General features: G+C 45.0%; 1 protein-coding gene across 1 annotated transcript in view; it reads left to right on the forward strand.

The window, feature by feature from the left end:
• Positions 1-23,049: 23,049 nt before the first annotated feature.
• The window catches only part of erfl (ETS repressor factor like), a 79,872-nt gene continuing 78,547 nt past the window's right edge, over positions 23,050-24,374 (forward strand). The window contains exon 1 of the mRNA XM_062966847.1: positions 23,050-23,148. The gene's annotated coding sequence lies outside the window, so the exon portion shown is untranslated. The remainder of the gene's footprint in view (positions 23,149-24,374) is intronic.

Consider the following 24,374-nt stretch of genomic DNA (forward strand, 5'->3'; position numbering starts at 1 on the left):
TGCCATGTATTCTGGCCTTGGTCCCCTTTTCCTCCAAATTAGAACTTGCAGAGCATAGGGAAAGGGAGCCATTTTGGACTGCAACTCCCATCATCCTCCTTGCATGCAGTGTATTCTTGGTTCCCTTTACTCCAAATGCTTCTGGACCATAAGGGAAGGGTCCCTTTTTGGACTGTGGCTCCCATAATAATGCAAACTGGGGATGCTGGGAGGGCCAGTCCCCACAAGGCCGCATTTCTAGACTATTTGGGGGCATTTCGTGTGTGTTCGCGTGTGCATGTGTGTGTGCGTGTGCCGGCGTTTCCGCCGCCTGCTCCCAGCCTATTTGTATATTCCGAGCTCATGAGATACATTATTCGGGAGAAAATGAATCTTTCATGACTGATTTGTCGCCGCCTCTTCTCCCTCCGTTGTTGTTTAATGTTTCAATTTGGAGGAAGCAAACATTCAATCAGGCGGATTAACTGTTTAATGCGTACCATCACTCAAGCTGTCTGCCGCAGGGAGGGCCGAGCAGCGCGACACCGGAGCGGGACCCGGCCGACCGGGAACGCAGGCCTCCGCCGCCATGGAGGACGAGGAGGACGAGGAGGAGGACGAGGAGGAGGAGGAGGAGGAGGGTGGGTGGGCCTGGGGCCTCCGGGTGGGCTCATGCGGCCTCTGGGTGCAAGGAGAGCCCGGGCACACTTCCACCCATGGCAGCGCAAGGCCATGTTCTCACCCCTACAAATTACATCAGACCCCAAAGTTGTTGGTGTTGGGAATCACCCTGGACTATTCAAGTCTAGATATAGTTAGATAGATGATAGATTGAGGGAATCCTTTCCCTGTTTCCAAAGCATGCCTAGATAGGCTTTACTGTGTTTCACTCACATCCCTTACTTTGAAGTTAGTAGAAATGTGAATCTCCAGGGACACTAACTTCTCATTGGTCAGAATGTCTCTTATGGCCCCAATAAACTGGAACCCTTTTTGGTTCTCTCTTCTTCTCCCTTTGTTCTTCTAGCTAACAAGCAGCATCTTGCTGTCTCTCCTGGAAAGATGTAACTATTTAGATGTTTGTTATTTTTCCTTTCTTATTTTTCCTTAGAAACCAGTCTAGAGTAGACTAGACAGCTCCCAAGCCTTTCTATCTACAATGGAGTTCTTTTTACCTGAATAAATGTTTTTGAACTTTTACTGAGACTCTGCACTCCATTGCCATCCTAAGTTGAAAGGCTTCTCTTTGCTCGCCCCGTGTAAGTAACTGCTGCATTTGAAAGCTTTGCTTTTGCTACTCTGCTACATTTTGGTGGAATCTCCCCCAGAGAGGGTTGAATTGAGTCTAACCGCTCAGAGATTACCACAACAGCCGACACGTCTATGAAGACAGCTCCTGTGTTCTGCTGCCTTTCAAACCCATCAAACCCATGTGTTGAGTCAGGTTCAATGCTTGTGATGCGCAGCTTTTCCCTTTTGTGAAGCCAGCCGGGGGGACATGAGAGCAGCCTCCCCACAGGCAGGATTGTGACACATCCGGGCACCCCCGGGCAACGTCTTTGTAGACGGCCAATTCTCTCACAACCAGAGGCAACTTGCAACATGTCGCAATGGATAGAACTCCCAACAGACATTCTATTTTCCTCTTGCAAAGACCAAACTGACCCGTCCCGATGCATCTTTTGGCACCTTGGAGACCTTTGGTGGAAGCCATCTCTACAGTGGCCATTGCCTCACCTCGAAGGGTTGCATCCAACCCCAACATTCTTGGATGAATCCTTCTATCGTGGACTTGAAGCAAAGCCCAAAGTGGTGGGAAGATAAAACAGCAAAGTAGTGGGTCAAGGAGACTCAGCATTGAGCCGCAATACAATGGGTAGAACAATGACATGGCTGTTTTCCTAACACATTCTATACCGTCCCCTTGCGATGACCACATTGACCCATCCAGATGCCAAGACTAACTGTGTAGTTGAGTCTACACTGCCATATAATCCAGTTCAATGCAGTTAACCTGCATCCTCAAACTGCAATACAATGCATTCCGCTGTGGATGGGCCTGTGCCCTGGCTCTTCTCCCATCACATTCTTCCTATTGCAGTCACCAAACTGAGCCATCCGGATACACTGTAAACATATGACTACGCTTAATAGTTTATCAGTTTGCATTTTAATGGCGGCTTTTGTTTGAAATTGCAATCATTTGCCTGTGGAAGCCAGTTAGGGTTAGGGTTAGGGTTAGGGTTAGGGTTAGGGTTAGTCCCGGTCTCGCTGTCCTTTTGTTGGCATGCAAATCTCTCAAGTACAAGTTTACAAAGCATGGTCTTTAGGGCGTTGCATTGCTTTAAAGGGAACCGCTTTGTTCCTTTTTTTTTAAAAAAAAAAGTAGTTTAGTCCCATTCCAATGTCCACTTTTGGTATTTTTTTTAGCTGTGATATTTTAAAAATATATGATTAATGTGAGCTGCATTGAGTCCCAGTTTGGGGAGAAAGGCCAATGCAATAATGTATTTAATGGTAAAGATGTCCAACTGCATCACGCAGTTGAGCCAAACAGGAGAGAAGAGGAAGATGGAGGGAGGAAGAAGAGGAGGAGGAGGGAAGAAAAGGAATGGGAAACCAAAGGGAAGGAAGATAATGCATAATGACACATACTTCCACCTGTATTACTTAGTGAAGGAAAAGAGAAGGAGGAAATGGAGGAGGAAAGTGGAGGGAAGAGGAAGGGGAGGGAGGGAGGAAGGAAGGAAGGAAGGGAAGAAGGAAGGAAGGAAGGAATGAAGGAAGGAGGGAAGGAAGGAAGGAAAGAAGGAAGGAAGGAAGGAGGGAGGGAAGAAAGGAAGGAAGGAAGGAAAGAAAGAAAGAAAGAAAGAAAGAAAGAAAGAAAGAAAGAAAGAAAGAAAGAAAGAAAGAAAGAAAGAAAGAAAGAAGGGATGAAGGAAGGAAGGAAGGAAGGAAGGAAGGAAGGAAGGAAGGAAGGAAGGAAGGAAGGAAAGAAGGAAAGAAATGGGAGAAGGAAGGAAGGTAGGAATGAAATAAGGAGAGAAGGAAAGAAAGAAGGAAGGAAAGAAGGAAGGAGAGAAAGAAGGAAGGAAAAAAAGGAAACAAAAGGTAGGAAAGAAGGAGGGAAGGGAGGGAGGAAAGAAGTGAAAGAAATAAAGAAAAGAAGGAATGAAGGAATGAAGGGAAGAAGGAAAGGGATGAATGGATGGAAGGAAAAAGAAAGCAGGAAAGAAAGAAGGAAAGGAAAGAAAGAAGAAAAGAAAGAAGGGATCAGAAAGGGAATGAAAGGAAAGGAGAAGGGAAAGGAATGTAAGGAGAAAAGAAAGAAAGGCAAGGGAAAGAGAAGGAATGGGAAGGGAAGGCATTGGAGACATGTTTGTGTGTGTCCCTCCCCCTCCAAGGGCGGGGGGGGGGGGTGACAGGCGTGTGTGGCTGGGCAGCCTCCCAGGCGGCCAAGGGGCCGGGGGTCAAGGACGCGGTCCAGCCTTGATCAGGCTCATCTGCTGGCAGTCACTGCTTGGGCAGGAAGGGGACCCAGGAGGTGGGCTCCGGGCCTGGCTCCCACTGCTGCACCCTGGAGGCATCCGCCCCAAAAACCTTCAGAGTCTTGTTGTTTTGGAGGTTGTTGTATGTATTCCGGGCTGTGTGGCCATGTTCCAGAAGTATTCTCTCCTGACGTTTCGCCCACATCTATGGCAGACATCCTCAGAGGTGGTGAGGCTGACTTCCAACTGACAAAGGACTCTTGTCACACCCTGGACTCTCCACAGATAGATATTAACCTTCCTTGCCTAGTTTCTCCATGCCTCACAACCTCTGAGGATGCCTGCCACAGATATGGGCGAAACGTCAGGAATACATACAACAACCCTGTGATCCCGGCCATGAAAGCCTTTGACAACACATTTTGTTGTTTTGATTAAGGAAGAAAAGTGCCACGCTGCATTGAGAGATAGAGTTGGGTTTTGTGCTCCGAACTCTGGAGCATGCACAAAGTCCAGTGGACTTTCCCCCTTCCTCTGTTCTCTCTTCTCTGCGTCTTTAGCCTGCATTCTTCCTCTCTTTATCTCTCCAGCCTCCCTTCTTTCCTCCCTGCAGGTCATCCGGCCCTGCCCTTTGAACCCTCACCCCTTTTTGTCTAACTCTTCTCTTGTTGTTTTGCTGGGAGCCAAGGCTGTCCAAGGCAGTCCTTCTTCCTACTTACTTTTCTTCTTCTTTCTGTTCTTCCTCTCTTGTCCTCCACTCTCTGACCTCTTCCTGCTCTTCCTATCCTTCTTCCCTCCTCCTCTTCTTCATTTTCTTCCTCCTCCTCTTTCTATCCTATCTGCCTTTTCTTCTTCCTCTTTGTTCTTCCTTCCTCCTCCTCCTCTTTCTGTCCTTCCTTCCCACTTTTCTTCTTCCTCTTTCTGTTCTTCTTCCTCCTTTTTTCTCTTCTCCTTTTCTTCCTCTTTCCATTCTTCCTGTCTCCCCCTCTGCTTTCTGTCCTACTTCCTCCTTATCATCTTCTTCCTTTCTGTTGCTCCTCTTCTTCCTTCCTCCTCTTCCTTTTTCTTCCTCTTCCCCTTCTTCCTCTTCTTATCCTTCCTCCCTCCCCTTCTCCTCTTCATCACTTTTTTTCCTTCTCCCTTTCTTCCTCTTTCTCTCTCCTCCTCCGCTTTCTGTCCTCCTTCTTCCTCTTCTTTCTTCCTCCTTCCTTTTCTTCCTCTTCCTGTCCCTCCTCCTTTCCTTCCTCCTTCTCTTTCTATTAGTTGCCTATTTCCTTCCGTTCTTTTCCCCTCCATCTCCCCATGGCCTTGGGCCCAAGGCCACTCCACCCCGAGGCCTTTAATGCTCAGCCCTGCTCTGCTCACGGAAACCCAGACAGACGTGGACGGACTCCGCAGACGCCCCATGTGCGTAGCATAGCAACATGGCCCAACACAATGGGTGCCATCGCACAATGGGGAAACCACAATGCAAAGTATAGGATGCAGAGTTACAATGGAAATTACAGGATGCGCACTTGCAATGTGTCATCGCAGAATAACGGCAGGGATTTAACCACAGAAGATAATTCATAGAATCATAGATATAGGGTGCTCAGCCACAAGATATAAGTGGACAGTATGTATTTTTGCTGCTATTTGCACAACGGCGGTGACGTTTTGGGCCCTGTGTGCATTGTGTGACTTGCATGTGAATATGTGTCTGATGCATTATAGCACATGGCATGACTTACATGTGATTACGTGTCTAATGCATTTCTGCACATTGCCTGAATTGCATGTGAATATGTATTGAGTGCATCTCTATACATTGCATGACTCACATGTGAATATGTGTCAGCTGCATTTCTGCACATGGCATGACTTACATGGGAATATGTATCTAATGCCTTTCTGCACATTGCATGCCTTACATGTGGATTTGCATCAGCTGCATTTCTGCACATGGCATGACTTACATGTGGATTTGTGTCGGATGCATTTCTGCACATGGCATGACTTACATGTGGACTTGTGTCGGATGCATTTCTGCACATGGCATGACTTACATGGGAATCTGTATCAGCTGCATTTCTGCACATGGCATGACTTACATGGGAATCTGTATCAGCTGCATTTCTGCACATGGCATGACTTACATGGGAATCTGTATCAGCTGCATTTCTGCACATCGCATGCCTTACATGTGGATTTGTGTCGGCTGCATTTCTGCACATTGCATGACACATGTGAATATGCTTCAGATGCATCATTGCACGTTGCACGACTTCTGTGCGAATGTGTATGCAATGCATTTCTGTACATACGTGACTTTTCCTCCTGATCCTGCAGACCAATGCAATCTGCCTACATTTAGGGCCTCGGGTGCACCATGCGTATTTGCAAAGGGCCCGGATACATAGAAAGAAAGATAGATAGATGGCAAGGCAATGGTGGGAGTTATGGCACCCAGGAGACGGAAGATAGAGAAAAGAAGGGGGTTTATTGGGGGGGGGGGATTGTTTCTGAAAGGAAAGGTGATGCGTATATTGGGGGGGGGGAGGAATAGAGCAATATGGAAAGAGAGCGGCGCGACGGCAGCGAGAGGCAATTGTCGCCTTGATAGCCGCGTTTGATGGCCGCTGCCGCGCTGACAGGCAAATAGCGATGTGATTGCAGCCTGAGATATTGCAAAGTCCCCTGACCCTTCGGCGCAAGCGGCAAAAGGGGGCCGGGGGGGCTTCCTTCCAGCCCCCCTTTCACCCCCAGTGTGACCCCAAACCCTGGCACTTTGTGATGGAGACGAGGCCGGGAGAAAGCTCCCTTTGCTCTCCTCCTTTCCTTCCTTCCTTCCTTCCTTCCTTCCTTCCTTCCTTCCTTCCTTCCTTACTTCCTTACTTCCCTTTTTCCAAGAGGCACCCATCCTTTTCTTGGTACCGTGGCATGCCTTTCCTGTGAAGTAATGGGGTTTCCATTGGGAAATGTGGGCAGAAATAGAAGGGGCACCATTGCCAAGGGGCGGTGCAACCATGTTCGGGTTTATGGCCACATTCCCTGGATTGTGTTGTTGTTGTTGTTTATTTATACCCAGCTTTTTCTCTCCACCAGGAGATTCAAAGCAATTTACATCAAATAATAATAATAATAAGCCCAGGTGACAGTCACATTGACGAAAAACAACAGGAAAAACTCAGCCGCTATCAGGACCTCAAGATCGAACTGCAAAGACTCTGGCAGAAACCAGTGCAGGTGGTCCCAGTGGTGATGGGCACATTGGGTGCCGTGCCAAAAGATCTCAGCCGGCATTTGGAAACAATAGACATTGACAAAATCACCATCTGCCAACTGCAAAAGGCCACATTGCTGGGATTTGGGCGCATCATCCAAAAATACATCACACAGTCCTAGACACTTGGGAAGTGTTTGACTTGTGATTTTGTAATACGAAATCCAGCATGTCTATCTTGTTTGCTGTGTCATAATATAATAATAATAATAATAATAATAATAATAATAATAATAATAATAATAATAAACTTTATTTTTATACCCCACATCTATCTCCCCAAAGGGGACTCATGGCGGCTTACATGGGGCCAAGCCCGAATAAAAACAATCTTCTATATATATAAAAGGGTAATGAAATTTCGGCCTAGGACAAAACAACAAAACTAAACACCCCACAACCTCAAAAATTGACAGCCTCATCCATGCTTCTACGTTCATACAACAAAAAGAAAAATAAAGTCCTAATTAGAGGGAGAGGAATAATTGTTTTTATCCAATTGCTGCCAGTTAGAAGGCTAAGCTCTGCCTACTTGGTCTCCTAGCAATCCACTCAGCCCAGGGGACAGGCAGAAGTTCGAAAACATGCAAATGTGAGTAGATCAATAGGTACTGCTCCAACAGGAAGGTAACGGTGCTCCATGCAGTCATGCCAGTGGCCACATGACCTTGGAGGTGTCTACGGACAACGCCAGCTCTTCGGCTTAGAAATGGAGATGAGCACCAACCCCCAGAGTCGGACACGACTGGACTTAACGTCAGGGGAAAACCTTTACCCTTTACCTTAACTGCCACCAATTCCTCAATACTTTATTTCCGATACCACCATACTTTGCCACAGCAACACGTGGCCGGGCACAGCTAGTAACAATATAAAACACAACAATAGACAAGAGACACGCACAATTATAAAAATTTAAACATTACCCAATAAAAACAAATGACAAAAACTTAATAGAAACATGGATTAAAACGGAGAGGTTGTAAAGTGCACCATATCACCACAAGGTGACTGATAAAATGCTGCAAATCCTTGGAAGTGCAAATTGGGATGGGAGTAGACCCTGTGTCTATATCAAGTTGACAAAGGTAAAAAGTGCAAACCGATACCAAAATGGTCACGGATACAGGATTGTTATGGGGATGAGAAATCCAAAGGCCTGAGTGAAGAGCCAGATTTTCAAGCTCTTTCTGGATGCATTCAAAATATTTCCATACCATTTAAAACAGGCACGGGCCAACTTGGGCCTTCATTGTGCTGAACCTGAAACCGATTCGTTAATATTCCCCCCAAATGAGGATGCCAAGCAGCATCACTGGAGGAAGGACTATTTGCCCTTTGAAAGAAGTGTTTGCCCCAAATTGGATTCAAAGGCGGAGAAACGCCCTTCTGTCTGTCTATCTTTCATATCTATAGTTGGATGGCCATCTGTCAGGAGACATCAGATTGTATGTTACTTCTTGGCAGTAGGAGGTTGGAAGGGATCCCCAAAGGCCATCCAACCTGGATGGCCTTTGGGGTTCTCTTCCAACCCTAGGATTCTATAGCTGTCTTTAAACTGTGGTTGAGTGACCATCTGTTTGGAAGGATCAGATTGTGGCTTTCTTCCTGGCAAGAGGGGGTTGGATTGGATGGCCCTTGGGGGTGCCTTCCACCTCTATAATTCTATATCTACTCTGTATGTGTGCATATAGATAGCTATACACACACACAGATATATATATCTCATATTTATCGTATCTTTGATTGGCTGGCCATCTGTCAGGAGGCATCAGATTGTGCCTTTCTTCCAGGCAGAAAGGGGGTTGGACTAGATGGCCTTTGGGGGTCTCGTCTAACTCTAGGATTCTTTATCTTCTCTGTGTGTCTGTGTGCATATATATATCATACCTGTCATATCTATGGTTGGTTGGCTATCTGTCGGGACGGATCACATTGTGCTTTCATTCCGGCAGAAGGGGGTTGGACTGGATGGCCTTTGGGGGTCCCTTCCAACTCTAGGATTTTTTATCTTCTCTGTGTGTCTGTGTGCATATATATATATATCATATCTGTCATATCTGTGGTTGGTTGGCTATCTGTTGGGATGGATCAGATTGTGCTTTCATTCTGGCAGAAGGGGGTTGGACTGGATGGCCTTTGGGGGTCCTGTCTAACTCTAGGATTCTTTATCTTCTCTGTGTGCATATATATATCATATCTGTCATATCTGTGGTTGGTTGGCTATCTGTCAGGACGGATCAGATTGTGCTTTCATTCTGGCAGAAGGGGGTTGGACTAGATAGCCTTTGGGGGTCCCTTCCAACTCAAGGATTCAATGTCATTCTATGTTTGGGGGCCACGTTGTGCTCTCCTCCATGGCAGCTTCCTGCCCAGGGGCGGTGAGTCTCCTTTGGGCTTCATTGTGTCCGGAAGCCATTCCTTGCAAAGGGAGGCCTTGCCTCTCCAACTCCCCCAATTGCATTTCCATAAAGGTCAAGGCTGGGCGACCTCTGCAGCCCTTTTGGCCTTGCGCTGACCCTCCTTAGCAGCCTTTCCAAGCCTGTGCCGTCAGCACTGGATTCTGGAGGCGCTTGGTGTTGCTCTCTGCCATTGCTCCCAGTCTCCCCAGTTTGGAGGGAAGCCGGTCTCAGACTCAAGGCGGCCCAAGATGGGACTGACCGTCTTGGTCCACAAGGAGGGGCAGGGAGCGGTCAGTTTGCCACGGAGCTGTCCAAGGTTCCAAGCCTTCACCATTGCAAAATAATGACCATAGGAAGAAGGAGAAGGAGAAGGAGAAGAAGAAGTTTGGATCATTGATGTTGCCATCTCAGGTGACAGTCGCATTGATGAAAAATAACAGGAAAGACTCAGCCGCTCTCAGGACCTCAAGATTGAACTGCAAAGACTCTGGCAGAAACCAGTGCAGGTGGTCCCGGTGGTGATGGGCACACTGGGTGCCATTCCAAAAGATCTCAGCCGGCATTTGGAAACAATAGGCATTGACAAAATTACGATCTGCCAACTGCAAAAGGCCACCCGACTGGGATCTGCGCGCATCATCCGAAAATACATCACACAGTCCTAAACGCTTGGGAAGTGTTCGACTTGTGATTTTGTGATATGACATCCAGCATGTCTATCTTGTTTGCTGTGTCATAAAATAATAATAATAATAATAATAATAATAATAATAATAATAATAATAATAATAATAATAATAATAAATGCATCACACATTCCTAGACACTTGGGAAGTGTTCGACTTGTGATTTTGTGATACGACATCCAGCATGTCTATCTTGTTTGCTGTGTCATAATAATAATAATAATAATAATAATAATAATAATAATAATAATAATAATAATAAATGCATCACACATTCCTAGACACTTGGGAAGTGTTCGACTTGTGATTTTGTGATACGACATCCAGCATGTCTATCTTGTTTGCTGTGTCATTTAAAATAATAATAATAATAATAATAAATGCATCCGCACATTGGAGGAAAATGTGTTTAGGGTTCAGGCTAGATCCTGGAGCACAATCCCTCCACTAACATGGGAGTCAATGGCATTGCTGCATGAAATAATAACACTTAAATCCTTCGACTAATATTTAATTCAGGCCTGTCTTTAGCAAAGGCAACCTATATCTCTCTTCTGGAAAACTGATAGGGAAAGAAGGAAGGAAGGGGGGGAGGGAAGGAGGGAGGGATAGGAAGAAGTAAGAAAGGGAGAAGGAAGAGAATGAAGTAGGGAAATAGGGAAAGGAAGGAAGGAAGGAAGGAAGGAAGGAAGGAAGGAAGGAAGGAAGGAAGGAAGGAAGGAAGGAAGGAAGGAAATGCTGCCTTGAGTCCCCTTCGGGGTTGAGAAAGGTGGGATAGAAATGTCATAAATAAATAAATAAATAAATAAGAGAAGAAAGAAAGGTGAGAGGAAGGAAAGGAGGAAGAGAAGAAAGAGAATGGAAAGAAGAGAAGGAAGAAAGGGATGAATAAATGAATAGATGGGAACGAGGCAAAGAAGAAATAAAGGGGTAGCAGAAGGAAGGGAAGAAAGGGGGAGAGAGAAAGAGAAGGAAGGAAAAGAAGGGAAGAAAGAGAAGAAAGAAGGGGAGAGAGGAAGGAAGGAAGGAAGGAAGGAAGGAAGGAAGGAAGGAAGGAAGGAAGGAAGGAGGAAGAGGGCAAAACCAAGACCCAAAAACATTCCCCTGACCTAGGCATGTGCTTCTTAGCTTTTGGTTTCACAGATGTTTTTACACTTACCTGCACTAATTCCTAATTGATGATGATGATTTCCATACTCTATTAGTAAGTTTCTGAAGGATGTTATTGTTGGTGTTATTTTGTTGTGAGTGTGAAATGTTGATTTCCTGGCCATTGGCCTCTGGGAGCTGAAGAGCCAAACTCCTGGAGGCCTTGAGGCTTGGAATGGGAACCCAGTGGTGGTCACTGGACCAGTGCTGCTTTGCAACTGGGAGGCAGAGCTACCATGCCGTGGATGCGTGTGAGCCTGTCTCGGCCCAGTTGGGTCTTTTGGGGTCTCCTTAGCAGAGCCTTTGCTTCTGCCTCGGGGCTGCAGTCGCTCGGCTGGGAGCAGGCCTGTCTCCTGCAAGCAAACCTGACCGAGGTTGAAAATGGACCTTCAACTGATCAATTGGCATTTCTTTTTGTCTAGCTAGCAGATATTAATATACTATAGAGATAGAGTAACTAATAATAGATGCTGCGTGGACAGGGATGGGTGAATAGACAGATAGATGGGTGGATGAACAGATGAGAGAGAAAGAGAGAAAGAGAGAAGACAGGATGGACAGATAGATACATAGATAAATAGATGCAAATAGATGACAGGATGAACAGATAGATAGATAGATAGATAGATAGATAGATAGATAGATAGATAGATAGATAGATAACATACATACATACATAGATGGGTATGTATGGACGGATGAGTAGGTAGGTAAATGGATGGATGACATGATGGATGGATGGATGGATACATACATACATACGTATATAGATGGGTGAGGATGGATGGGTGGGTGGGTAGGTAGGTGGGTGGATGGATGGATGGATAGATAGATAGATAGATAGATAGATAGATAGATAGATAGATAGATAGATAGATAGATAGATAGATGGATGGATAACAGGATGAATGAATGGGTGCATATTGTACATACATACATACATACAAACATGGGTGACAGAATGGGTGGATGAATAGATAGATGATAGATATATGACAGGATGGATGAATGGATGGATACATACATGCATGCATACATACATAGGTGAAGATGGACGGACGGATGGGTAGGTAGGTAGCTAGGTAGGTGGATGTATGTATGTATGTATGTATGTATGGATGGATGGATGGATGGATGGATGGATGGATGGATAGATAGATAGATAGATAGATAGATAGATAGATAGATAGATAGATAGATAGATAGATAGACAGACAGACAGACAGACAGACAGACAGACAGACAGACAGACAGACAGACAGACAGATGACAGGATGGATGGATGGATGGATGGATGGATGGATGGATACATACATACATACATACATACATGGGTGACAGGATGGAGGATGGATGGATGGATAGATAGATGATAGATACATGACAGGATAGATGAATGGGTAGATACATACATACATACATACATACATACATACATGGGTGACAGGATGGACAGATGGGTAGGTATTTGGGTAGGTAGATGTATGGATGGATGACATGATGGATGGATAGGTAGATCAATAGATCGATAGATAGATACATGACAGGATAGACGGATAGATGGATGGATGGATGGATGGATAGATAGCAGAGGCGGTTCAACCACCAGGCCAACTAGGCCATTGCCTGTGGCGCCATCTTATTGGGGGGCGCCATCGAGGCAACTCCTGTCTCCTGCGGCCTGCCTCCGCAAGGTATTGAACTGCTTTTTCTGTTAATTTGTTGTAAAACATGATGTTTTAGTGCTTAATTTGTAAAATCTTAATGTAATTTGATGTTTAATAGGCTTTTCCTTAATCCCTCCTTATTATCAAATATTTTCGCTTATCCAACGCTTTTATTTTTTCAGTGATTAGTTTGGGCGGGGGGGGGGGGCAAAATTCTGTTCGCCTACACTTGAAAAATACCTAGGGCCGGCTCTGATAGATAGATAGATAGATAGATAGATAGATAGATAGATAGATAGATATTTCCAGTTTATTTGACTATATATATGCTCTGACAATGTGTGCAGTGTTGTTATAATTATACTCCTAATTTGGTGGTGGGGGGGGGGGGGTTGAGTGATAAGGGTTGATTTGCTTCTCGTTCTTGAATTCCAAATAGAAAGGTGTCCATTGCTGAATATCTGTCTATTTCCCGTTCCTTAGAAGTAGATTGCCACCTTAATATTGTCTACCTGTCCATTGACTTCGCTATCAACTATCTATTTACTATCTGTCTGTCTATCAGCTATCTATCTATCTATCCAATCCCTTGGAAATGAATTGTGACCATGATAGTATCTGTCCGTCCGTCCGTCCATCCATCCATCCATCCATCCATCCATCCATCTATCTATCTATCTATCTATCTATCTATCTATCTATCTATCTATCTTATGTAATCTCTTGGAAGTGAATCGTAACCATTATAGTGTCTGTTTGCCAATCTACTATCTATTTCCTTGGAAATCAATTGTGAATATGATAGTGTCCATCTGTCTGTCCATCTTCTTAGCTACTATGTATGTATCTATGTATGTATCTACGTATGTATCTATGTATGAAAGTATGTATCTATGTATCTTTCTATGTATGTATCTATCTATTTGTCTATCTGTATCCATCTATCTATCTTATGTAGTGTCTTGGAAGTGAATCGTAACCATTATAGTGTCTGCCTGCCTGCCTATGTACTATCTATCTATCTATCTATCCATCTATCCATCTATGTATCCCATTTATCATCCAAGGATGACCTGCCTGTCCACTTAGTGAGAAGGTTTATTTGGAGGGAGGACGGTGGGGCAAGTGGTCAGCGCTTGGCCTTTGCCCGCCGTGGGTCTGTTGGGCGCCCAGCCCTAGCTCTCCGCCGGGACCGGCCATTTATTTTCCTTTGGCTAATATTTGTTTTGAGAAGGGAAGGGACGGGTGTGTGGGGGGGGCACCTGGGACGGCCTGCCCCCCTTTCCTTCCTTCCTTCCTTCTTTCCTTTGGGGTTAAACAGCCTTCCTCCCACACAGAGGAAAGGTTAGGCGGCCGCCCTGTCCCCGTGATAAATGGCCGGCCGCGTCTTGCACGCCTGGCTAGCTGCAAGGAGTCCTCAGGCCCAGGGAGACTGAAGGCAGGGAAGAAAGATGCGCACACACACACACACCCCCACAAGACCCTCCATTTGTGCAAGGATCCATGCCAAGGATGCGCGCCCGAGGCACACTTGCCCGGAGTCGCCCATTGCCTTTTGCACACAACTCACTCAATGGTGGAGAGATATTTCTCCCTGCAACTACTCCGCCTCGTGCATTTCTGCCTCCTCTCCACACTTCTGCGCACATCCCATGTGGCCTTGCATGGAGGTGCGCATGCCAAAGACACACGCTTGCCCCAGACTTGCATTTCCTTTTGCACACCTCTTTGCAGCCCAGTCAGTCGAAAAGTCCATGCAGACTTATTTCCTTGCAAATAATTCCGGTGTGTTTGTGCCTCACCTGTGTTTCCTTTTTGCACACAACTCAGCCAATGCTTCTTAGCGGGGGGTTGGACTAGATGGCCCATGAGGTCTCTTCCAACTCTACTATTCTATGATTCTATGATTCTAAGGGCACCAAAGTTTTATTTCCCTGCAAATATTCCCGTACATTTCTGCCTTGTCTCCGCACTTCTGCGCACATCCCATATTGCCTTGCATGGAGGTGCATGCTCCAAAGGCACACACTTGCCCCACACTTGCATTTCCTTTTGCACATGGCTCAATGGTAGAGAAGGGCACCAAAGGCATTGTTGTGTCCCTCTTCTCCTGCAGATTTATTTCCCTGCAAATGTTCTGGTACATTTCTTCCTTCACTCCGCATTTCTGTATATGTCCCATTGCATAGAGGTGCACACGCTAAAGACACACTCTTGCCCCCAACTCACCCTTGCCTTTTGCACATGACTCAATGGTAGAGACTATTTTTTCCCTGCAAATATTCCGATGCATTTGTGCCTCGTCCCTGCACTTCTGTATTTATTTTATTTATTTACAGTATTTATATTCTGTATGCATCCCATATGGCCTTGCTTGGAGGTGCACGCTCCAAAAGCACACTTGTTCAAACCTGCATTTCCTTTTGCACACTTCTTTGCGGTGCAACAAAAAGAGAAGTGCATTCAACACGCTTGCTCCTAATTTCTTGCATTTTATCCATGCAGATTTATTTCCCTGCAAATATTCTGGAGCATTTGTGCCCCGTCTGTGCACTACTGCATGGCCTTGCATGGAGCTGCACACTCCAAAGGCACGCTTGTTCGGACTTGCACTTCCTTTTGCACATGCCTCAATGGTAGAGAAGGGCACCAAAGGCGTAGTTGTGCAAGGTACGATTGCCCCTCTTTTCTTGTCGATTTATTTCCCTGCAAATGTTCCGGTGCATTTCTGCCTCATGGCTCCTCTTCTGCACACATCCCATATGGCCTTGCATGGAGGTGTGTGCTCCAAAGGTACACACTTGCCCCAAACTTGCATTTCCTTTTGCATGCTTCTTTGCAGGTCTTCTAATAGAGATGTGCATGCAGATTTATTTCCCTGCAAATATTCTGGTGCGTTTGTGCCTCTTCTCCATTTCCTTTTTGCACACAACTCAACCGATAAAGAAGGCGCCAAAGGCATTGTTGTGCAAGGCACGCTTGCCCCTCTTTTCTTGAAGATTTATTTCCCTGCAAATATTCCCGTGCATTTCTGCCTCATCTCCGCATTTCTGCGCACATCCCATATGGCCCTGCATGGAGCTGCACACGCCAAAGGCACACACTTTTTGCAGGCCTTCTAATAGAGATGTGCATTAAACATGCTTTCTCACCAATTTTTTGCATTTATCCATACAGATTTATTTCCCTGGATATATTCTGGTACATTTGTGCCTTGTCTCCACACTTCTGCATGGCCCTGCATGGAGCTGCACATGCTAAAGACACACTTGCCCAAATGTGCATTTCCTTTTTGCACACAAATCAACTGATGGTGAAGGGCACAAGGCACTGTTGTGCAAGGCACGCTTGCTCCTCGTTCTTGTGTGTATTCATACAGGTTTCCTTGCACTGCACTCATCTCCACACTTCTACATACATTTCATACAGCCTTCCAAGGAAGTGCATACGCCAAAGACACACTTTTGCAAACTTGCATTTCCTTTTGCACACCTTTTGCAGCCCAGCTAATAGAAAAGTGCACCAAGGCATGCTTGCTCCCATTTTCTTGTATTTATCCATGCAGATTTATTTCTGTGCAATGCATTCCTCCCTGCACTTCTGTACAGATAAGCGTGTTCTACCGTCAACGGCGCACACATAGGCCCCAGTCCTGCAAAAACGTACCATTATGCATGCACTTAGTGCTTTTATGCCTGCCGTTTGTGCCTATCTGTCTTACTCAATGCACAGACTGCTTTAACAGACAGAAGCGCATCATGATAAATGCTGTTTACTGGGCGCCTTTACAACTGGCAGCCCCGTATTTGCACCAGAATATTTACTCTTGGAAGAAGGCAGAGTTAATATTCCGGTGCAAAGGCACTCCAGAACGGGTCCCGATCCATTCTCACACTGGTAAAACCGAACAGGCTATATACACTTAATTTAGAATCAAGTCCAAAGTTGGGCATTTTGGGGCCATTCAGGTCAAGTTTGCAAAAGCAGAGTTCTGGTGCCATTGGTGCATGGATGCAATATAATAATAATAATAATAATAATAATAATAATAATAATAATAATAATAATGCAAAAGGCCACCCTACTGGGATCTGCACGCATCATCCGAAAATACATCACACAGTCCTAGACACTTGGGAAGTGTCCGACTTGTGATTTTGTGATACGAAATCCAGCATGTCTATTTTGTTTGCTGTGTCATAATAAAATAATAATAATAATAATAACAACAACAACAACAACAACAACAACAACAACAACAACAACAATAATAATAATAATAATAATAATAATAATAATAATAATGTGGTGTTGCAAAAAATAATACTAAATGTTTCTTTATTACCGGCCTTTCGGCTCGAGGTGGGACACAACATAGTCTGATGCCCTTATAAAAGCACATGTTAAAACACAGCTAAGACGCAACCCTAAAAGTACATGCTCATGTTAAAATACATGAGAGGAAAGTTAAAACACAATAATAAACCTAGAATAGTAATACATTTTTAGATACCTATTGTGTATGGAAACCCATGTGGACATTAAACAAGGATGTGTTGGGCTCAAAGATTGTTCAAAACAAGTCAAAACAGAAGGACAATTTAACTGGTTTATGGCCAATGGGTTCCAAACCAAGCCATCATGTTCTTCATCTAACACTCTTCTATGTATGCATGTCCAAATTTTCTCTTCTCCATCCCTCCCTCTTTCCTTCCTTCCTTTCCTTCCAGCTATTCACATTTCCTTCTAGCTCCCTCTCTTTCTGTCTCTTTCCTTCTTTGCGTTCCATCCCACTATCCATCTCTCCCTCCATCTCTTTCCTTCCTCCCTCCCTCCCTCCCTCCCTCCCTCCCTCCCTTCCTTCCCTCCTTCCTTCCTTCCTTCCATTCCACTCCACAGTCCATCTCTACTTTCGCCTCTCTTTCTTTTCTTCTTTCCATCCCACCCCACCATTAACTTCTCCTTCTATCTCCTCCTTTCCATCCTTTCTTCCATTCTATCCCACTATCCACCTCTACCCTCTCCCTCTTTTTCTCTTTCCCTTTTTTCTTTTCTTACATTCCATTTCACTATCACCTTATATCTCTCCCTCTTTTTTCTTTTCTTCCTTCCTTCCATTCCATCCCACTGTCCCTTCTTCCTTCTTTCTTTCTTTTATTCCTACCTTCAATTCCACCCTGCTATCCATTTCTCCTTCTATCTCTCTTCCTTCCTTCCTTCCTTCCTTCCTTCCTTCCTTCCTTCCTTCCTTCCTTCCTTCCTTCCTTCCTTCCTTCCTTCCTCTCTCCTTCCTACTCTTTCCTTCCTTCCTTCCTTCCATTCCATTACATCCAACTATCCACCTCTCCTTCTGTTTATCCTTCCTTCCTTCCTTCCTTCCTTCCTTCCTTCCTTCCTTCCTTCCTTCCTTCCTTCCTTTCTTTTCACCCCACAGTCCATCTCCACCTCCATCTCTCTTCTTTCTCTTTCCCTTCTTCCTTCCATTCTACCCTTCTGTCCACCTCTCCCTCTTCTTTTCCCTCCTTCCAGTCTTTCGCCCCATGGTTATTTCTTCCTTCCTTCCTTCCTTCCTTCCTTCCTTCCTTCCTTCCTTCCTTCCTTCCTTCCTTCCCTCCTTCCCTTCCCGTCTTCCTTTTCACCCCACATTCCATCTCCACCTCCATCTCTCTTCTTCCTTCCTTCCTTCCTTCCTTCCTTCCTTCCTTCCTTCCTTCCTTCTTTCCTTCCTTCTCTTTCTTTCCTTCCTTCCATCCATCCCACTGTCCATCTTTCCTTCTCTCTCTCCTTCCTTGCTTTCTTCCTTTTCACCCCACAGTCCACCTCCATCTCTCTTCTTTCTCTTTCCTTCCTTCCTTCCTTCCATCCATTCCATCCCGCTGTCCACCTCTCCTTCTCTCTCTCCTTCCTTCCTTTCTTCCTTTTCACCTGACAGTCCACCTCCATCTCTCCTCTTTCCTTCCTTCCTTCCTTCCTTCCTTCCTTCCTTCCTTCCTTCCTTCCTTCCTTCCTTCTTTCCTTCCTTCCATCCTTCCATCCATCCATCAGTTCCACCCCACTGTCCACCTCTCCTTCTCTCTCTCCTTCCTTCCTTCCTTCCTTCCTTTCATCTCCCCCTCCATCTCTCTTCTTTCTCCTTCCTTCCTTCCTTCCTTCCTTCCTTCCTTCCTTCCTTCCTTCCTTCCTTCCATTCCACCCCACTGTCCACCTCTCCTTCTCTCTCTCCTTCCTTCCTTCCCTCCCTCCTTCCTTCCTTCCATCCATCCATCCATCCATTTCCATCTCTCTTCTTTCTCTTTCCCTCCTTCCTTCCTTCCCTCCATCCCACCCCACTGTCCACCTCTCCCTCTTCTTTCCCTCCTTTCGCCCCACGGTTATCCCCCTTCCTTTCTTTCTTTCCTTCCTTCTTTCTTTCTCTCCCTCCCTCCCTCCTTCTCTTCCTTTGTCTCTCTCCCTCTCTCTTTCTCTCTCAAGTGTTTTCAATTTTATTCTGAGTGGAATTAACTACCCCTGATGTCAAATTGCCGCCGAAATCGATAATAATATCTTTACAAAAGAGGATATTCTTCTCTCTCGGAACGGCCCCTGAAAAATGGAAAATTTAGTCGAAATTGATTCATTACTTGACACTTTATAGGACGGGCCTGCTATTGATCGGAGCCTGTCATGTCCTATCTGCCTTAATCGAAGTTGAAGTCCAGCGTCGATGGTGGGTATTTTTCATAATTCCAGGAGACCAGACAGATACAAAAACACACAGCCGTCTCCCCGCTTCGGAGGGAGAGAGCGAGGGGGGGGGACCGGAGCGGGGACACGGACGGACGGACACACGGACGGACAGGTGGACGCAGGGTCGCCCGGCACAGCCAAAGGCCCTTCTGCAGCCACACACACAAGGCTCGCCTCCGGAAACACACACAAACACAACCCAGGCGCCCCGCGGGTGTGCAAAAGGCACGGCTCTCGCAACATATTCTTCCCATTTTGTTTGTGTTTGTTTGGGTCTTAGCAGTGGGTTTGGGAACACAGCTGGTTGTGCAAAGGGCCGGTTTCTGGGGTGTGCATGCAAACACAACCGCGATGGTGTGGCGGACAACTCAAGGGCTCCTCTGTTTTCATGGCACACTTAAGAGATAAATAAATACACACAGTGTTTTCCAATGGGCAACCGAGACACACGCCCTGCACCAATGCACAAATGTGAGACAGGCCTTATACCAATGCTCTTTCCTTGCACTATCAGATTTTGCACAAAAGCAAGACACATGAGACAGGCCTTTTACCAATGCTCTTTCCTTGCACTATCAGATTTTGCACAAAAGCAAGACACAGATTTTGTACCAATGCACTTTCCTTGCACTATCAATTTTTGCACAAAAGCAAGACACAGATCTTGTAGCAATGCTCTTTCCTTGCACTATCAAATTGTTCACAAATGTGAAACAGGCATTATACCAATGCTCTTTCCTTGCACTATCAAATTTTGCACAAAAGCAAGACACAGATTTTGTGCCAATGCTCTTTCCTTGCACTATCAAGTGTTGCACAGAAGCAAAACACAGATCTTGTACCGATGCTCTTTCCTTGCACTATCAAATTTTGCACAGAAGCAAAACACAGATCTTGTACCAATACTCTTTCCTTGCACTATCAAATTTTGCACAAATGTGAGATAGGCCTTATACCGAAGCTCTTTCCTTGCACTATCAAGTGTTGCACAGAAGCAAAACACAGATCTTGTACCGATGCTCTTTCCTTGCACTATCAAATTTTGCACAAATGTGAAACAGGCCTTATACCAATGCTCTTTCTTCGCACTATCAAGTGTTGCACAAAAGCAAGACACAGATCTTGTACCAATGCACTTTTCTTGCACTATCACATTTTGCACAAATGTGAGACAGGCCTTATACCAATGCTCTTTCCTTGCACTATCACATTTTGCACAAAAGCAAGACACAGATCTTGTACCAATGCTCTTTTCTTGCACTATCAAATTTTGCACAAAAGCAAGACACAGATCTTGTACCAATGCTCTTTCCTTGCACTATCACATTTTGCACAAAAGCAAGACACAGATCTTGTACCAATGCTCTTTCCTTGCACTATCAAATTTTGCACAAATGTGAGATAGGCCTTATATCAATGCTCTTTCCTTGCACTATCAAATTTTGCAGAAATGTGAGACAGGCCTTATACCAATGCTCTTTCCTTGCACTATTAGATTTTGCACAAAAGCAAGACACATGAGACAGGCCTTATACCGAAGCTCTTTCCTTGCACTATCAATTGTTGCACAGAAGCAAAACACAGATCTTGTACCAATGCTCTTTCCTTGCACTATCAAATTTTGCACAAAAGCAAGACACAGATCTTGTACCAATGCACTTTTCTTGCACTATCACATTTTGCACAAAAGCAAGACACAGATCTTATACCAATGCGTTTTCCTTGCACAAATGTGTGCGATATGGCTTTTTCTTTGGTTGTAATGGCGGTTCATCTCTAAGCAATTTTTTTCATGTCCGGAGCGGCTTGAGACAATGCAATGTAAAGCTATGAATCAGATAGAATATATGGGTTGCCATTGGTGGGGAATGTAAATGGTTGTGCAAAGTGTCAGTTTCGGGTATGTGTGTGCATGCACAATCATGATGAACGGGAGACGGAGAACACAAGGATCCCTCTGCTTGCATGGCACACTTTGAGATAAATACACACAGGGCTTTCCAATGGGCAACCAAGACACCTGCCTTGCACCAACGTACTTTCTTTGCACTCTCAAATGTTGCACACGTGTGTATGATATGGCTATTTCTTTGGTTGCAATGGCAGTTTGTGTCTTAGTGGTAGAAAACTATGAATCGGGCCTCGTTGGCATTGGTGCGGGATGCAGCTAATTGTGCACATTGCCAGTGTGTACACACACAACCATAATGGTGGGGCTGAGCACACAACGTCTGCCCTGTTTGCATGGCACATTCAGACAGACATGAACACACAGTGCTTTCCAGTGTGCAACCGAGACACAGACCTTATGCCGATTCACTCTCAAATGTTGCACATTTCTGAACACTGTGCTTCTGTGCAGAATTGTGTTGCCAGTGTGCGCACAATTCAATACACAGTTTGCACCCCTATTCAATACACAGCTTTCTGATGCACAATTAAGATACATGCATTACACCAATGCATTCATACATATTGTGTTTCTGTGCTAAATTGTATTGCCCTTTGCACACTCACCTTTCACACTGGCTTGTTTTCACACTGGCTTTCCCTCTATCAATCTATCTGACATTTCTCTTTATCAATTTTTCCAACCTCAACCCAGTTATGATTTGTGTTTTTGTATGTTGCTATGTAATGTATGTGTTGTTTTTATGATTGGAAACCGCCCTGAGTCCCATCCGGGAGATAGGGCGGTATATAAATAAAGTTTTGATTATTATTATTATTTTATTGTATGACTTAGCAAACAAGATAGATATGCTGGATTTCGTTTCACAAAATCACAAGTCGAACACCTCACAAGTGTCTAGGACTGTGTGATGTATTTTCAGATGATGCGCGCAGATCCCAGTCGGGTGGCCTTTTGCAGGTTGGCAGATCGTAATTTTGTCAATGTCTATTGTTCCCAAATGCCGGCTGAGATCTTTTGGCATGGCACCCAGTGTGCCCATCACCACCGGGACCACCTGCACTGGTTTCTGCCAGAGTCTTTGCAGTTCAATCTTGAGGTCCTGAGAGCGGCTGAGTTTTTCCTGTTGTTTTTCGTCAATGCGACTGTCACCTGGGATGGCGACATCAATGATCCAACCCTTTTTCTTTTCACAACTGTGATGTCTGGTGTGTTGTGTTCCAGAACTTGTTGTGTTGTGTCTGGATTCGGAAGTCCCACAGTATCTTTGCATGCTCATTCTCCAATACTTTGGCAATACTATTATTATTATTATTATTATTATTATTATTATTATTATTATTATTATTATGTGATGTAGCTGTTTTGTGTTGCACTGGCATTCTGTGTGTTAGCAATGGAAAACTATGGATTGCGCATAGCGCATGGGTTGGCATTGGGAGGGTGGGCACACAGCTAGTTGTGTGAATTGTCACTTTGTAGGTGTGCACATGCAATAACACTACACAAATCGGCACAATGGTGACTCCCTTGTCTATGTTACACACATAGAGAACTATGTGCCAGCCCTATACATGGGTGAGCATTAGTCGGGAAAATAACTAGTTGTGTAAATAATCAGCCAGTGCACGCGCAGAACGATTATCATTATTGTTTATGTGTTTGTTTATATACTTTTTCTCTCCACAACAGAGACCCCAACAATGCTACACATAAGCCTTTTGCACACTTTTTTCTGACACACTTGTGTGGATCTCTCTCTCTCTCTCTCTTGAAAGGATCTCTCTATGGTGCTTCAGAGAGACGCTCAAGACCCAATGGATTCCCATGGCAGGAAGAGATCCCATCTGAACCTTGGGAAGACCTCCTTGAAGGTAAGAGCATTGGGCAATGGAATGGACTGTGTCTTTGGACCCTTATCGCTTGCACACTTTTGCCTCTCCAAGGGTGTGTCTACACCAGGCCTGGGCAAACTTGGGCCCTTCTCCAGGTGTTTTGGACTTCAACTCCCACCATTCCTAACAGCCTCAGGCCCCTTCCTTTTCCCCCTCTGCTGCTTAAGTGCTCGCTCTACTGGTGATGGGGCTGCTGGGAGTTGTAGTCCCAGAAGACTTGCCCTCCTTGGGCCTCATAGACCCTCCTCTGGGCTTTCGAGTGGAGAGAAAGGAAGGATGGAAAGAAGAAAGCTTTTCTTCTTTCTTTTTTTCACATCCCTTCCCTCTAGACCAGGGGTCCCCAAACTAAGGCCCGTAGGCCAGAGGCAGCCCTCCAAGGTCATTGACCTGGCCCCTGTCCTAAATATTAGACTTAGGGTTGACCTAAGTCTACCTGGTCTTTGGAGGTCTCTTTGCTTACTTATGGCCTTATGAGATCATCTAGATGGCTTTTGGAGGTCACTTTCCTTACCTGTGGTCCTGTGAGACTGTCTAGGTGGTCTTTGGAGGTCTCTTTGCTTACCTATGGCCTTATGAGATTGTCTAGATGGTCTTTGAAGGTTTCTTTGCTTAGCTACGGCTTTATGAGACCATCTACATGGCTTTTGGAGGTCACTTTCCTTACCTATGGTTCTATGAGACTGTCTAGATGGTCTTTGGAGGTCTCTGCTTACCTATGGTCTTATGAGATCATCTAGATGGTCTTTGAAAGTCTCTCTGCTTAGCTACAGCTTTATGAGACCATCTAGATGGTTTTTGGAGGTCACTTTCCTTACTTATGGTCCTATGAGACCGTCTAGATGGTCTTTGGAGGTCTATTTGCTTAGCTACGGCTTTATGAGACCATCTGGATGGTTTTTGGAGGTCACTTTCCTTACCTATGGTCCTATGAGACCATCTAGATGGTCTTTAGAGGTCTCTTTCCTTGCCTATGGTCTTATGAGATCGTCCAGATCAGGGGTCCCCAAACAAAGTCCCGTGGGCTGGATACGACCCTCCAAGGCCATTGACCTGGCCTCTGTCCTAAACTTTAGACTCAGGGTTGACCTAAGTCTGAAATGACTTGAAGGCACACAACAACAATCCTCATTTTGGACTATTTAATCCTAGTCCAGCCGAAAATAATAATAATAATAATAATAATAATAATAATAATAATAATAATA

The sequence above is a fragment of the Anolis carolinensis genome, unplaced genomic scaffold (genome assembly GCF_035594765.1).
Source record: "Anolis carolinensis isolate JA03-04 unplaced genomic scaffold, rAnoCar3.1.pri scaffold_36, whole genome shotgun sequence".
Lineage (NCBI taxonomy): Eukaryota > Metazoa > Chordata > Lepidosauria > Squamata > Dactyloidae > Anolis > Anolis carolinensis.